The 14836-nt window shown below is 47.9% G+C and overlaps 1 protein-coding gene across 1 annotated transcript in view; it reads right to left on the bottom strand.

The window, feature by feature from the left end:
- The window catches only part of LOC133280763 (olfactory receptor 14C36-like), a 377076-nt gene that overhangs the window by 153698 nt on the left and 208542 nt on the right, over positions 1-14836 (bottom strand). The window lies entirely within an intron of this gene.

The following is a 14836-nucleotide window of genomic DNA, read 5'->3' as shown; positions in this document are numbered from 1 at the left end:
CTCGTGGCCTCCTCCACACTTGATCCATGTCCTTCTGATGTTGAGGATATCAAATTCACTCTGCCTTTTAAATGTTTTTTTTTTTCATTAAATAGTCTGTGCTATCCATACACAATTTCAAGTGCTTATTTGTGGTGTTTTAAATGATTCCTTTCTCCATCTAGATCCTTCCTCTAGATTCACAGATCCCTCTCAGAAAGTATCCCCATTGTACATCTTTAGTCCTGACAAAGCCATCCCAGATTTTATAATGAAAGCAAACGAAAACATATCAGATCTCAAAACAGGTAAGGTCTCAACCTTTATCCCATGGACGTGAAGGATTTAATTCCTTGTTGATGTATGTAAATCACACCCATCACCACCTAAATAATCCCTGGGGAGCAGCTGGGCTTATTTAGGTGCTCTCTGATGCTGAATTAAATGGGTGAGGATGCCTATACAGTAACCAAGTTCCTGGGTTACTGGTGGATCCATCCTGGTAACCTGCATGGGGTTGGAAACCCACCTTTTGTTACAGAGCATTAAGTTCTAGGCAGGAATAACCAGGGTCATTCCCTACTAGGGCTTTTGGGGAGTAAAGAGGTGATTTCTGTCCTTTCCTGGAAGGCCCTGCAGCCCCCTCTCATCTTTGGGAGCACAGTAATGGAAGCATTTCTGATTGAAAAGTAAAGGCAACTGCATCAAAATGAAAAGGAAGTTGTGCTTTTATATTTTCATTCTAAGTAGCAGCATAAACTGATATAAAGGAGAGCTGAATTTCTCCTACACTGAGGGTTGAACACATTTGAGAGTGCTTCCCAAGAGGTAATCTTGTTTTTGAATACGGATGTGACACACTACATATTGCTATGTACTAAAAAACTACCTTTGGGGATTTTTGAAGGCTGGGTAAAACTCTTAAAGGCAACAATTTTGGGCTGGTATTGTTCAAATAAGACCTTCCGGTGCCATTAATTTTAAAACCTGTTGGGTGTATCCTGACCTGGCTCTTGGGAGCCCTTTGGGCTGTCCCTTGCCTGGTCTGACAGCTCCCTGCCAGTTAATGTGTAATCCCCTGACTTGTTTTACCCCTGGCTCTGTGAATACCACAAAGGACAAGGCTCTGGAAGGACGGGTAGATGCTGCATGGGAGAAGACAGAGCAGCATTACCCTTCTAGCTGGAGCCTGGAGAAGCTGGGAGTATTAAAACCCATTTCAAGTGGATCTGAGAGCAAAGAGGAAGAAATCCCTGATATGAAAACCCTGCTTTGTCCTGTGGCATCCACAGTGTCCACAGGCCTTGTAGCAAACCTTACCTCCTCTGCTTTATTTCAGGGCAGCAGAAACCATCCCCTTGAGGAATCAGAGGGATGCTGGTGCTGTGAGCATGGGGCTCTTTTGCTTCCTATTTTAAACGATCCTTTTCTTCACTCATTAGACAGTTTGTGCTGTAAGACTCTCGAAAGAGCAGGTAACCAAGCAGTGTGTTATGACTTTATATATCTGGCCCCTTCCCCTTGTTCCTGTACTGGGATCTTGAGGATAACATCCACTATGATGGCTTTGGACTACCAGACTGGAAATTGAGATGAGTTCTTAGGCAGAAGCTCTTCTCTGTGAAGGTGCTGAGGCGCTGGCACAGGGTGCCCAGAGAAGCTGTGGCTGCCCCATCCCTGGCAGTGTTCAAGGTCAGGTTCGATGGGGCTTGGAGCAAGCTGCTCCAGTGGAAGGTGTCCCTGCCACGGGAAGGGTTGGAGCGGGATGAGCTTTAAGGTCTCTTCCAACACAAACCTGTCTGGGATTCTATGGTTCCATAAGAGCAAGGTAACTGCTACCTAACCAGGAGGTTATGCTGCAAGGTTTTGCTTGGCTGTAGGATCATAACAGCATCTGGATGTTCTCCTATCCATAATGTCAAGAGTTACATCTTGGATAACACTAGCAACAGTCTTCTTGGTGAGTCCTAGGGCAGCTTGTTGAAAGCTTGGCCAAAAACCAAGATCTTACCAAATCGGATTAGGAAAGCCACAAATGGAGGTCCTTTCCCCAGGAATACAGGGATAAATATTCAGTCAACTCTTCAGCTGAGTGTGGACCCACAACCTGCATGGATAATATCTAAACGAGGGCGGCAAGGTATGGGTTTTCAGATTAATTTATCTCCATTCAAGTGAGTGTGCGCAAGCTGCAGGGAGATGTGATTGCTGGGGGAAGCTGTCGTGTATAGCACAAGCTGCAGCCTTAGAAACATCCCAGCTTTCATATCTGCCCTTGGATCACTTCAGACCAAGCACTTGGTTTGTCAAGCAAGAAAAAGTGAGGGTGAGCCTTTGTTAATTGTGAGCTTCAGGTCAATTGTCCCCTGGCAGGAGATGTGTGTGTCTGGGCAGGTGGATGCTGCCTCAGGGGGAGGATTGAGCCCCAGACCCAAACAGTTGGATTTTCATTACTTGGGTCACATCTTCCAGCTCCGTGGTGATGGCTCAGGAGCTGCTTTGCCTCCAGCATGTCTATGTGAGCAGTGAAAAGCAGCTCTAAATCCCCATTAATAACACCAGGAGACCACATGCGTTGCTCACAAGACATCTGAACTGAGGAGTCTGGTTCTGGAGGGGGAGCTCACCCCTTCAGCAAAAGGTCATCAAATAATGATGACTCTTAAGCATGGCTCTGCTTGTCAGATACCAGCCACGCACACTCCTGCTTTGCTCTCTGGTGTAACTCTGTCAAGTGATGATTAATGTTAGGCAGGAAAAATCAGTGAAGATTTATTCTGCCTGTCGTAAGCTGTGATATTAGGAGCTGCTGGTTTCTCCCAGGGAGAATTTATCTTTGATCAAGCCTGAATGTATCTTTTGTCTCCATGTTAGGCATCATGTCTAAAGCAAAGTGAGGTGAGAAATCCTGGCTCTGCACCATCCTACCCTAAGGAAAAGCCACGTTTGCCCTCAAAGAGCTCCTCCTGGGACTCAGAGAACAGCTAATTATTCCTCATGTACTCATACTGGACTGGCAGCACCCAAAAGATGAGAAATAATTCCCTTTTCCCAGCAGTTACTGGGGAATTCAAGGACTTCCATGTGTCAATGACTTGAGAGGAACTATGAAGAACCCTGTAGTTTATTCATTCTGGTGTTGCCCTCCCTCCTTGCCTTAAAATACCTACTTGCTTCCAAGTCTGTTGGTGGTGGATGTGGTGTTCAGCCAAGACTGGCCTTGGGAACTTGGTGTTTTCCTCTCTCAAAGAGAATTTACCTCATATTGACTTATTTATACGTATGTGTGTGAATATATGTATATATACACACTTTATATTGACTGAAAGTCGTGTAACTGAATGATAGACAAAACCTGACATTCTTAATATTATTGAGGGAAGGGGGGTCTGAGGAGGCTGTGGGAGCGACAGCTGCTGCCACATCTATGCAGGGTTTGAAAGCACATTTGGAGATCTTCAGTACTGTGGAAGTAAGGAAGGAATATGTGCAATATCTGATCATGGAATTGAGCATTAGTGGCCATTATTGGTCATTATTGCTCACTATTGGTCATTATTAGAGACAAGGAGATCACACAGCAAGTGCAGTGTATGAAGAGCCAGCATAACGTATGGCTCTCTTCAAACACCTTCAGGTGGTTTCAAGCATGACCTGAGACTTCAATAATGCTTTCAAATAAGAATTAGCTCTTTAATAGCAGGCCTGAGACAGCACCATGGTGTTTTGTGTCTAAATTGTGCTAAATGAAAGTAGTGCCCACAAAAAGGAGGCTCAGCTTTGAGGTAAGGCAGTGACCATTGTCTCCATTGCTTACTTCATAAGCATTTTCTCAATGAAACTGGCTACACGGAATTTGGAGAAGGCTGAGGTTCTGAATGACTTCTTTGCCTCGGTCTTCACTTGCAAAGGCTCTGACCAGACCACCCAAGTCTTGGAAGGCAGATGCAGGGACTGTGAGAATGAAGACCTTGCGCCCACTGTAGGAGAGGAACTGGTTCGAGACCATCTTAAAAATCTGAACATGCACAAGTCCATGGGTCCTGAATGAGCTGATGAGATCCATCCGCGGGTCCTGAAGGAGCTGGCCAACAAAGTGGCGAAGCCACTGGCCATTATATTTGAGAAATCCTGGCAGTCAGGTGAAGTTCCCAAAGACTGGAAAAAGGGAAATATAACCCCCATTTTCAAGAAGGTGAAAATGGATGACCCGGGGAATTACACACCAGTCAGTCTCACCTCTATGCCTGGCAACATCTTGGAGCAGGTTCTCCTGGAAGGCATGCTAAGGCACATGAAAATCAACAAGGTGCTTGGTGACAGCCAGCGTGGCTTCACCGAGGGGAAATCCTGCCTGAACAATTTGGTGGCCTTCTATGATGGGGCTACGGAACTGATGGACAGGGGTAGAGCAGTTGATGGCATCTACCTGGACTTGTGTAAAGCGTTCGACACTGTCCCACATGACATCCTTGTCTCTAAATTGGAGAGACATCAATTTGATGGATGGACCATTCAGTGGATAAAGAACTGGCTGGATGGCTGCACGCAAAGAGTTGTGGTCAATGGCTCAATGTCCGGCTGGAGACCAGTAACGAGTGGGGTCCCTCAGGGATCGGTGTTGGGACCGGTCTTGTTTACCATCTTTGTCGCTGACATGGACAGTGGGATTGAGTGTGCCCTCAGCAAGTTTGCCCATGACACCAAGCTGTGTGGTTCAGTTGATACGCTAGAGGGAAGGAATCCCATCCAGAGGGACGTTGACACGCTTGTGAGGTGGGCTGATGCCAACCTCATGAGGTTTAACCATGCCAAGTGCAAGGTCCTACACCTGGGTGGGAGCAATTCCAGGCACAGCTACAGGTTGGGCAGAGAAGAGATTCAGAGCAGCCCTGTGGAGAAGGACTTGGGGGTGTTGGTTGATGAGAAAATGGACATGAGCCGGCTTCAGTGTGCGCTTGCAGCCCAGAAACCAACCTTATCTTGGGCTGCATCCAAAGGAGTGTGACCAGCAGGTCGAAGGAGGTGATCCTGCCCCTCTGCTCTGCTCTTGTGAGACCTCACCTGGAGCATTGTGTGCAGTTCTGGTGTCCTCAACATAAAAAGGACATGAAACTGTTGGAACAAGTCCAGAGGAGGCCACGAGGATGATCAGGGGACTGGAGCACCTCCTGTATGAAGACAGGCTGAGGAAGTTGGGGCTGTTCAGCCTGGAGAAGAGAAGGCTGCATGGAGACCTCATAGCAGCCTTCCAGTATCTGAAGGGGACCTATAGGGATGCTGGGGAGGGACTCTTCATTAGAGACTGCAGTGATAGGACAAGGGCAACAGGTTAAACCTTAAAGAGGGGAAGTTTAGGTTGGATATACGGAATAAATTCCTTCCTGTTAGGGTGGTGAGGCACTGGAATGGGTTGCCCAGGGAGACTGTGAATGTTGTATCCCTGGCACTGTTTAAGGCCAGGTTGTACGAGGCCTTGGGTGATATGGTTTAGTGTGAGGTGTCCCTGTCCATGGCAGGGGCTTTGGAACTTGATGATTTTAAGGTCCTTTCCAACCCTAACGATTCTATGATTCTATGAACTGAGGGTAGGACCAAAGGGTTTGATACATCTCTGGTGTCCCCAACACAAGGAGGACTTGGAGCTGCTGGAGCAAGTCCAGAGGAGGCAACGAGGATGGTCAAGGGCTGGAGCTCCTCCCATATGGAGCCAGGTTGAGAACATTGGGTCTGTTCAGCCTGGAGAAGAGAAGCTGTGTGGAGACCTCAGAGCATCTTCCAGTGTTTGACGGGGCCTACAGGAAACCTGAAGGAGGTCTTTGGCCAAGGCCCAGCAGGGACAGGCCAAGGGGAATGGCTTTAACCTGCCAGAGGGGAGACTGAGATGAGCTCTTAGGCAGAAGCTCTTCCCTGTGAGGGTGCTGAGGCGCTGGCATAGGGTGCGCAGAGAAGCTGTGGCTGCCCCATCCCTGGCAGTGCTCAAGGCCAGGTTGGACACAGGGGCTTGGAGCAAGCTGCTCTAGTGGAAGGGGTCCATGCAGGTGGCAGGGGTTGGAGCTGGATGACCTTTAAGATCCCTTCCTACCCAAAACAGGCTGTGATTCTAAGAAATAAAGCTCTGACAGTCTGTTGGTCAACAAAGCCCTTGTGCTAAATGGGGAGAAGTCATGTCTGAGCATCTGCTCTGCTGCAAATTTAAGTAGGGGCGTAAAGGGCCTGAGTGCTGTTAGGTGGGAGGATCTGGGGTCCTGCTTCCACCTGAACAGCCAGGGTGCTGCTGGCCGGGGTCCCCTGGAAAGGGCTCCCCAGGACCAGCACAAACCATCCACAGAGAGGATGCTTTGTTGTGCTTGTTTTCAGCTCCCTTCAATGCAATATTAGATGAACCCTGTGGATGTAAAGGGCTTCCTCAGGGAAACACTGAAAGGAAGATGTATGTGACAGATGAGGAAATACAAAGCAAACTGTCCTGGGCCTGCCTTCCTGGGAAGGTCTCTGCAGGAGAACTGGTCTTGGAGGTGTTGATGCAGCCAGAAGGAGTTTGGGGAGAGAGGACTTGAGAGGTTGTTTTGCTGATCAAGTCAAACTAATTATCCAATGGAGGAGGGTCCTCTGGGAGAACAGTTTGCACAACACAAGCCTCTGAGGTAATGCCTCCTGTGAGATAAAACCCCTCCACCAGCCAGCCTGGAGCATCCTGCTCCCAGGCATTTCTCCTTCAACCCATCGCATGGTCTCCCGGAGGAGCTGCAGGCACTGCATCCACCACCACCTTCCTCTTTAACCAAGCAGGTACAAAAGGGTTTGATGGGTGGTGGGTCCAGTTTGACCCTGGTCATGCTGCCTCTCCCATGCTTGATGGCATGTTGAATTTCACTCTTCTTCAGGGACTGTATTGATAGGGCAAGGGGTGATGGCTTTAAACTGAAACAGGGAAATTCAGGTTGGTGATAAGGAAGAAGTTCTTCCCTGTGAGGGTGCTGAGGCCCTGGCACAGGGTGCCCAGAGAAGCTGTGCCTGCCCTATCCCTGGCAGTGTTCAAGGCCAGGTTGGACACAGGGGCTTGGAGCACGCTGCTCTAGTGGAAGGTGTGCCTGCCCGTGGCAGGGTTTGGAGCTGTGTGAGCTTTAATTTCCCTTCAACCCAAACCATTTTATGATAACCCATGGTGTGAATAAAAGTGCCCTAGTATGCCTAGTAGGTTTGCTTCAAAAACACCAGTATTCCTGACCCCATCTACAACTGATTTAGCGATATTTTAGCATGAGAATATCCAAGCTAAAGCCTTAAAATTTTGGTTTATATATGGTATGTTTTGTATTTTACACCCTTTGGTGGATATTTGGGTTGGTCATAGGAAGCCACTGCAACCACAGCAAAGCTCTGCTGGAGCCAAGACCACTGCTTTCCCTTAACATTATGCAGGGTGGGGGTGTTCAAAAGCAGATAAACTTAGAACCTAAAGGAAATTTCAAGTACATGGCTTTGTGTGGTGTTGAAAAGGATGCAGCACAAGTAATGAATCTACAGAAGAGCACTGATCCACTCTGAAAAATACAAAAAAGGGAGAAAAATAATCCTTAAAATTCCCAGAAATCAGTGAAGAGAATACAACATCTTTTCTGTTTTCCACATTTTGTGATGTACTTATTTGGTTTTATTGTATTACGTTTGGATAGACATGTTTCTCACTGTTTCATTAGTGATGTGTATATCAATCATTGTAGAATTATTCTCTTTTAATTTCAGGCTGTGTAATGAGCTCCTTCACCACTTTGACTTCAGATCTTGAGTTACAGACAGAAATACACCATTACAAATACACCATTTTCTATTGCATTTACTTTCTGGATTAAACTCCAACTAAACTTCCACATTATTTCTCTTGTAGGGATGTGTTTCAGTGATTCCTTTCATTTCAATCCAAATCCATCAACTTGTTGAAATGACAGATACAGGAAACCTCACTGTTCTCTCCGGCTTCATCCTCTTGGGTTTCTCTGATGCCCCAGAGCTACAAACCACCATCTTCACAGTCTTCTTATCCCTCTATGTTTTCATGGTTCTGGGGAACCTGACGATGATCCTGCTGATCAACACTGACCCCCACCTCCACATCCCCATGTACTTCTTCCTGACCCACTTATCTTGCATGGATGTTTGCCTTTCTTCCTCCATCATCCCAAAAGCTCTGGAGACCTTCCTGCTGGGGAGAAGCCACATCTCCTTTTGGGGTTGCTTTGCCCAGATGTATATTTTCGTGGCTCTGGCTGTCTGTGAGGGCTTCCTGCTTGGGGTAATGGCTTACGACCGATACACGGCTGTGTGCAAGCCCCTGCTCTACACCACTACCATGACCAGGGCGTGTTGCTATGGCATGATGGTGCTGGTGTACACCATCGGGTTCCTCACCTCCCTGGTGCACATCACACTGGCAGGGAGGTTGTCCTTCTGTCAGGCCAGGAGCATCAACCACTTCTTCTGTGAGCTGCCCACCCTCCTGCAGCTCTCCTACTCGGACACCCACAGAAACAAGTTTGTGCTGGTGTCCAGTGTTACGTTTAACTCCATGGTCTCTCTCCTGATGATCCTGGTGTCCTACACCTACATCCTCCACACCATCCTGCGGATCCCTTTGGCCACGAGGAGGCTGAAGGTCTTCTCTACCTGCACCTCCCACTTGGCTGCCATCACCATCTTCTACGTGCCCGGGATCCTCACCTACGTCCAGCCTCATGCGGCATCCTCATGGGATCAGACAAAGCTGGTGTCGCTGTGTTACTGCATCCTCACCCCAACCCTCAACCCCCTCATTTACAGCCTGAGGAACAAGGAGGTGAAGGGGGCTCTGAGGAGGCTGTGGGAGAGAAAGCTGCTGCCACATCTATGCAGGGTTTGAAAGCACATTTGGAGCTCTTCAGTACTGTGGAGGTAAGGAAGGAATATGTGGAATATGTGATTATGGAATTGAGCATTACTGGCCATTATTGGTCATTATTGCTCACTACTGGTCGTTATTACAGATAAGGAGATCATACAGCAAGGGTATGGAAGCCAGCACAACGAATGGTTCTCTTCAAACAGCTTCAGGTTGTTTTAAGCAAGGCCTGAGCCTTCAGTAATTCATTCAAATAAGTATCAGGTATTTAATAGCAGGCCTGAGACAGCACCATTGTGTTTTGTGTTTAAATTATGCTAAATGAAAGTAGAGCCCAGAAAAAGGAGGCTCAGGCTTGAGGTAAGGCACTGACCACTGTCTCCATTGCCTGCTTTATAAGCATTTCCTCAATGATGAACTGGTGGAAGGTCAAGAGGATTTGATACAGCTCTGCTGTCCCCAACACAAGGTGGACGTGCAGCTGCTGGAGCAAGTCCAGAGATGCAACAAGGATGGTCAGGGGCTGGAGCAGCTCCTGTATGGAGCCAAGAAGAGAACATTGGATCTGTTCAGCCTGGGGAAGAGAAGCTGTGTGGAGACCTCAGAGCAGCTCCCAATGTCACAGTATCACAGTATCACAGTATGCTAGCGATTGGAAGGGACCTCGAAAGATCATCTAGTCCAATCCCCCTGCCGGAGCAGGAACACCTAGATAATGTTACACAGGAATGTGTCCAGGCGGGTTTTGAATGTCTCCAGGGAAGGAGACTCCACAACCTCCTTGGGCAGCCTGTTCCAGTGTTCCGTCACCCTCACTGAGAAGAAGTTTCTTCTCAAGTTTAAGTGGAACCTCTTGTGTTCCAGTTTGTACCCATTACCCCTTGTCCTATCATTGTTTGCCACTGAAGTGTCCGAAGGGGGCTACAAAAAACCTGCAGGAGGCCAAGGGGAATGGCTTGAACCTGCCAGAGGGGAGACTGAGATGAGCTCTTAGGCTGAAGCTCTTCCCTGTGAGGGTGCTGAGGCGCTGGCACAGGGTGCCCAGAGAAGCTGTGGCTGCCCCATCCCTGGCAGTGTTCAAGGCCAGGTTGGACACAGGGGCTTGGAGCAAGCTTCCCTAGTACAAGGTGTCCCTGCCCGTGGCAGGGGTTGGAGCTGGATGAGCTTTAAGGTCCCTTCCAACACAAACTAGGATGCGATTCTAAGAAATAAAGCTCTGACAGTCTGTTGGACAACAAAGCCCATGTGCTAAATGGGGACAAGTCATATCTGAGCCTCTGCTCTGCTGCGATTTTAAGTAGGGGTGTAAAGAGCCTGAGTGCTGCTGGGAGGGAGGATCAGGGGTCTTCCTCTCCCCTGAACACCCAAAGCGCTGCTTGCCTGGGTACCTTGATAAAGCTGATAGAGCAAGTGCAGTACTCAGCTATCTGCTTCTCGGATTTCAAGCTGCATTATTCACTCTGCAGAAGCACACCAGGTATTCTTAGTGCCTCTTTCCGGATTCATGTAGTTCTTTTCAATAATCTTTGAAGTATATATTGTTCTTCTTTTCTAAATTAGGTTGAGGGTTATTTCTCCCTCTGTTACACTGATTTTCCCATTTCACAAGCCTTCAGTTTAGCCCAGTACTCAGTGGGGAAGAAAGACATTCAAAACCACTCAGAAATCCTTTTCTACCCTCCTCCAGTGCATCTCCTGGACTGTCAGTCTGGTGCCTTCCAGCAGAAAAACAGGTTGACATTGAAAACATCTAAAGCCATCTACATTCTTCTCTTTCTTCCTTCCCCACACTTTCATAGCTCAGTTTTCTCCTCTCATTGACCCATCCTTTGACTTTTCTAAATGTCTGGGACAAGGTTATCATTTAATATTTCTCCTAAGGGGTTTATAATCTAGGAGAAGCATTCAGGACACACCGGCACTCAGGATTCTTCAGATGAAGACTGGGAAATCTGACTTCATCCTGTTATATCCTCAAAGCAGCCACGTTTTGAGCCAATGTTTTTGACCAAAGTGTTGTTCAATCACTAGTCAAGTGTATGGAAATAAATGCATGTGATGGAAAGGACTCCCCATGACCAGCGCAAACCATCCACACAGAGAGGATGCTTTGTTGAGCTTGTTTTCAGCTCCCTTCAATTCAATATTAGATGATCTCTGTGGATGTAAAGAGCTTCCTCAGGGAAACACTGAAAGAAAGGGGTATGTGATAGATGGGGAAATACAAAGCAAACTGTCCTGGGCCTTTCTTCCTGGGTAGGTCTCTGCAGGAGAACTGGTCTTGGAGGTGTTGATGCAGCCAGAAGGAGTTTGAGGAATGAATGGTTACTTCAAACAGCTTCAGGTGATTTTAAGCGTGGACTGAGTCTTGGATAATTCATCCAAATAAGTATCAGTTATTTAATAGCAGGACTGAGGCAACACCATGGTGTTTTGTGTTTAAATTGAGCTAAATGAAAGTAGTTCCCACAAAAAGAAGGCTCAGCCTTGAGGTAAGGCAGTGACCACTTTCTCCATTGCCTGGTTGATAACTGCTCATCCCAAGTGAGCTTGAAGATCTGAGGGAAGGACCAAAGGTTCAATACAGCTCTGGTATCCCCTGCAGTTCTGATACAGTTTTGGTGTCTATAGAATCCTAGAATCCTAGAATAGTTAGGGTTGGAAAGTACCTTAAGATCAACTAGTTCTAACCCCCCTGCCATGGGCAGGGACACCTCACACTAAACCATCTCACCCAAGGCTCTGTCCAACCTGGTCTTGAACACTGCCAGGGATGGAGCATTCACAACCTCCCTGGGGAACCCATTCCAGTGCCTCACCACCCTCACAGGAAGGAATTTCTTCCTTATATCTAACCTAAACTTCCCCTGTTTAAGTTTGAACCCGTTACCCCTTGTCCTATCATTACAGTCCCTAATGACGAGTCCCTCCCCAGCATCCCTATAGGCCCCAGATACTGGAAAGCTGCTCTGAGGTCTCCACGCAGCCTTCTCTTCTCCAGGCTGAGCAGCCCCAACTTTCTCAGCCTGTCTTCATACAGGAGGTGCTCCAGTCCCAGAGCATCCTCGTGGCCTCCTCTGGACTTGTTCCAACAGTTCCATGTCCTTTTTATGTTGAGGACACCAGAACTGCACACAATGCTCCAGGTAAAGTCTCACAAGGGCAGAGTGGAGGGGCAGGATCACCTCCTTCGACCTCCTGGCACCTCTCCTTTGGGTGCAGCCCAAGATACTGTTGGTTTCTTGGCTGCAAGCACACACTGCTGGCTCATGTTCATTTTCTCATCGCCCAGTACCCCCAAGTGCTTCTCTGCAGGGAGCATAAGAAGGCCATGGAGCTGCTGGAGTAAGTCCAGAGGAGGCCACGAGGATGCTCAGGGGCTGAAGCAGCTCCCATATGGCGCCAGGCTGAGAACACTGGGGCTGTTGAGCCTGGAGAAGAGAAGCTGCTTGGAGACCTCAGAGCAGCTTCCAGTGTCTGAAGGGGGCTACAAGGATGCAGGAGAGGAATTCTTCATCAGGGAGTGTAGGGATAGGACAAGGGGTGATGGTTTCAAACTGAAACAGGGGGATCCAGATTGGATGTAAGGAAGGAATTCTTTACTATGAGGGTGCCGAGGTGCCACCACAGGGTGCCCCGAGAAGCTGTGGCTGCCCCATCCCTGACAGTGTTCAAGGGCAGGTTGGACACAGGGGCTTGGAGCAAACTGCTCTAGTGGAAATTGTCCCTGCCCATGGCAGGGGGTTGGAAGTTGAGAGCTTTTAGTTCCCTTCCAACATAAACCAGTCTGGGATTCTGTGATACCTGATATGAGCATCCAATACATTTATCCCGTGTAAGTGAGCTGGAGCAGTGCTAAGGACTTGTGATAGGCACACATAGGTTTGCATGTGGCCAGAAGTGTGTCCCAACTAAAATCTTCCTGGGATGTGTGGTCCTCACATCTTTTTCTTTCTGTTTAATGAACTGTACAACTGCTGGAAGAACATGTACTTTTATAATGACAAAATGAATAAATTTGTGGTTTAAAATAAGCACCTTTGGAAACCATGGTCTTCTGCAAAGAACTGTGATGAATAATGAATGAATGCAATGGCAACCAGTCAAAATCTAATTTAAGTTGGTGTGAAGTGAAACGCTCACTTTATAAGCTTTTAATCAAAGTTTCTGATGGAGTTTTCATGAAAAATAAGACATTTGGACAATTCCCTCAAGAAAGGAGAACACAACATGTGAAGCAACTTATTTAGATAGAATAAGAGAGGGACTCTTCATCAGGCCCTGTAGGGACAGGCCAAGGGGAATGGCTTGAACCTGCCCGAGGGGAGACTGAGATGAGCTCTTAGGCAGAAACTCTTCCCTGGGAGGATGCTGAGGCGCTGGCACAGGGTGCCCAGAGAAGCTGTGGCTGCCCCATCCCTGGCAGTGTTCAAGGCCAGGTTGGACACCGGGGCTTGGAGCAAGCTGCTCCAGTGGAAGGTGTTGGGGTTGGAGCTGGAGGAGCTTTAAGCTCCCTTCCAACACAAACCATTCCATGATTCCATGATTTTGCATAACTGAGGAGGGATGATTCTCATTAACACAATAAAGGAGCTCTTTGCTCCTTTCTGCTCCATTCTTTCATCCTCTGCACACAGGAATACACCAGAGGAGGCTGAATGCAGAACTGCCGCTGTGTTTAGGGCATTGGGTGGTGGAAAACCCAGTTCCCCTCTCCTTGAGACATCAGGGAGTGCAGCCACAGTAATTGCCATGGCCAGCATCACCTGGGTCCTTCTCACACACCCTCTGCCATAGGCTCAGGCTCTATTTAAGCTCAGTCCTGGCACTGGGCCCACTTCCAGGGCTGTGCTTTAACTGGGCTTGCTCCTGGTCAGTAGCAACCATGAACTTGACTCTTGGTTTCCCCTGGGCTATCAGTGGAAGCTGCTGCTGTGCTCAGGCACAGGGGGACCGTGCTCTGCTTTGTGGCCACTTTCAGCTCCCAGCTCGCCTTCCCATTGGGAATAACTGGTCCTGGCTGCTCCCTTGAGGCACCTTGCATCATGCAAACAGCACAAACAGCTCTTAATGAGAGGCAAGACCCTCTGGTGTCCAAGCTAGGGACAAGGCAAGCTCTAATGGAAACTAAGTGTTATAAACATCTCCCCCTCCTTGTCTGTGTCTGTCTCCAGGTCTCTATTTGCTACATAAAGAGCTTATTGCTAAAGGTCTCTAACAGGTTGCAGTTGGTTATTTCTGCTTTGCAGAGCATGAAGTTCTGCGGCATCCCTCAGTGGTACCTTCTCAGTTAACAGGTTGTGTTGGGGAAGAGTTGGGTGGGAGGAAATATCACTTACAGCAGCCCCACAACAAGAAAATAGGGGAAAAAAACATACTTCTCCCTAAGGTCATTACATTCAATCATACTAAAATTCTTGGCAATAGGGGAAAATCCTACTCTCAGCTGCTACTTCTCCTAAACCAGATGTGAGATGAAGCCCACAGCAAGGAAGCAAGGAGGTAAGAAATAGGTGGCCTTAATCTCCCTCTAACCCACACTGTGCTGAGACCTCTTTGGCTCAGCTGGATGTTTCCAGTGGTAGGAAGGAAGGTGCAGGATGACAGACACAGCTCTGCTGCCTCCAGGCTGGGATGTTCTGGTCACACAGAGATTTAGCATCTTCCCAATGCTCAATCACAGCAGGTACCATGCTCATCCTCTGGCAGCTCAGTGGCTCTGCTTCTCCTTCCGTTTCCTTACTTTGCACTGCACACCCTTCTGGGAGCAAATGGGATTTTATGCATTTCCTTGCATTAGCCCAAAGTAAAGTGATGTTTTTCGGATGTACCTCCTCAAAACCCTTCATCCCTCCTTGAACTTGCCTCTGGATGAATGACTGCTTGAATCAGTGCAACTTCTAAAGCTAAACTGAAGAGGGAAATTCCTCATGGGCTTATTTTTGCCACCTCCTATGATATCACATCTATTTTCCCCAA

The sequence above is a fragment of the Pezoporus flaviventris genome, unplaced genomic scaffold, assembly GCF_033815535.1.
Source record: "Pezoporus flaviventris isolate CSIRO_AGI_PZ_B2104156 unplaced genomic scaffold, CSIRO_AGI_Pfla_v1 ptg000088l, whole genome shotgun sequence".
In the NCBI taxonomy this organism is placed as follows: Eukaryota; Metazoa; Chordata; class Aves; order Psittaciformes; family Psittacidae; genus Pezoporus; species Pezoporus flaviventris.
The sequence above is the reverse complement of the archived record's forward strand: the minus strand, read 5'-3'. Positions and strand labels throughout refer to the sequence as shown.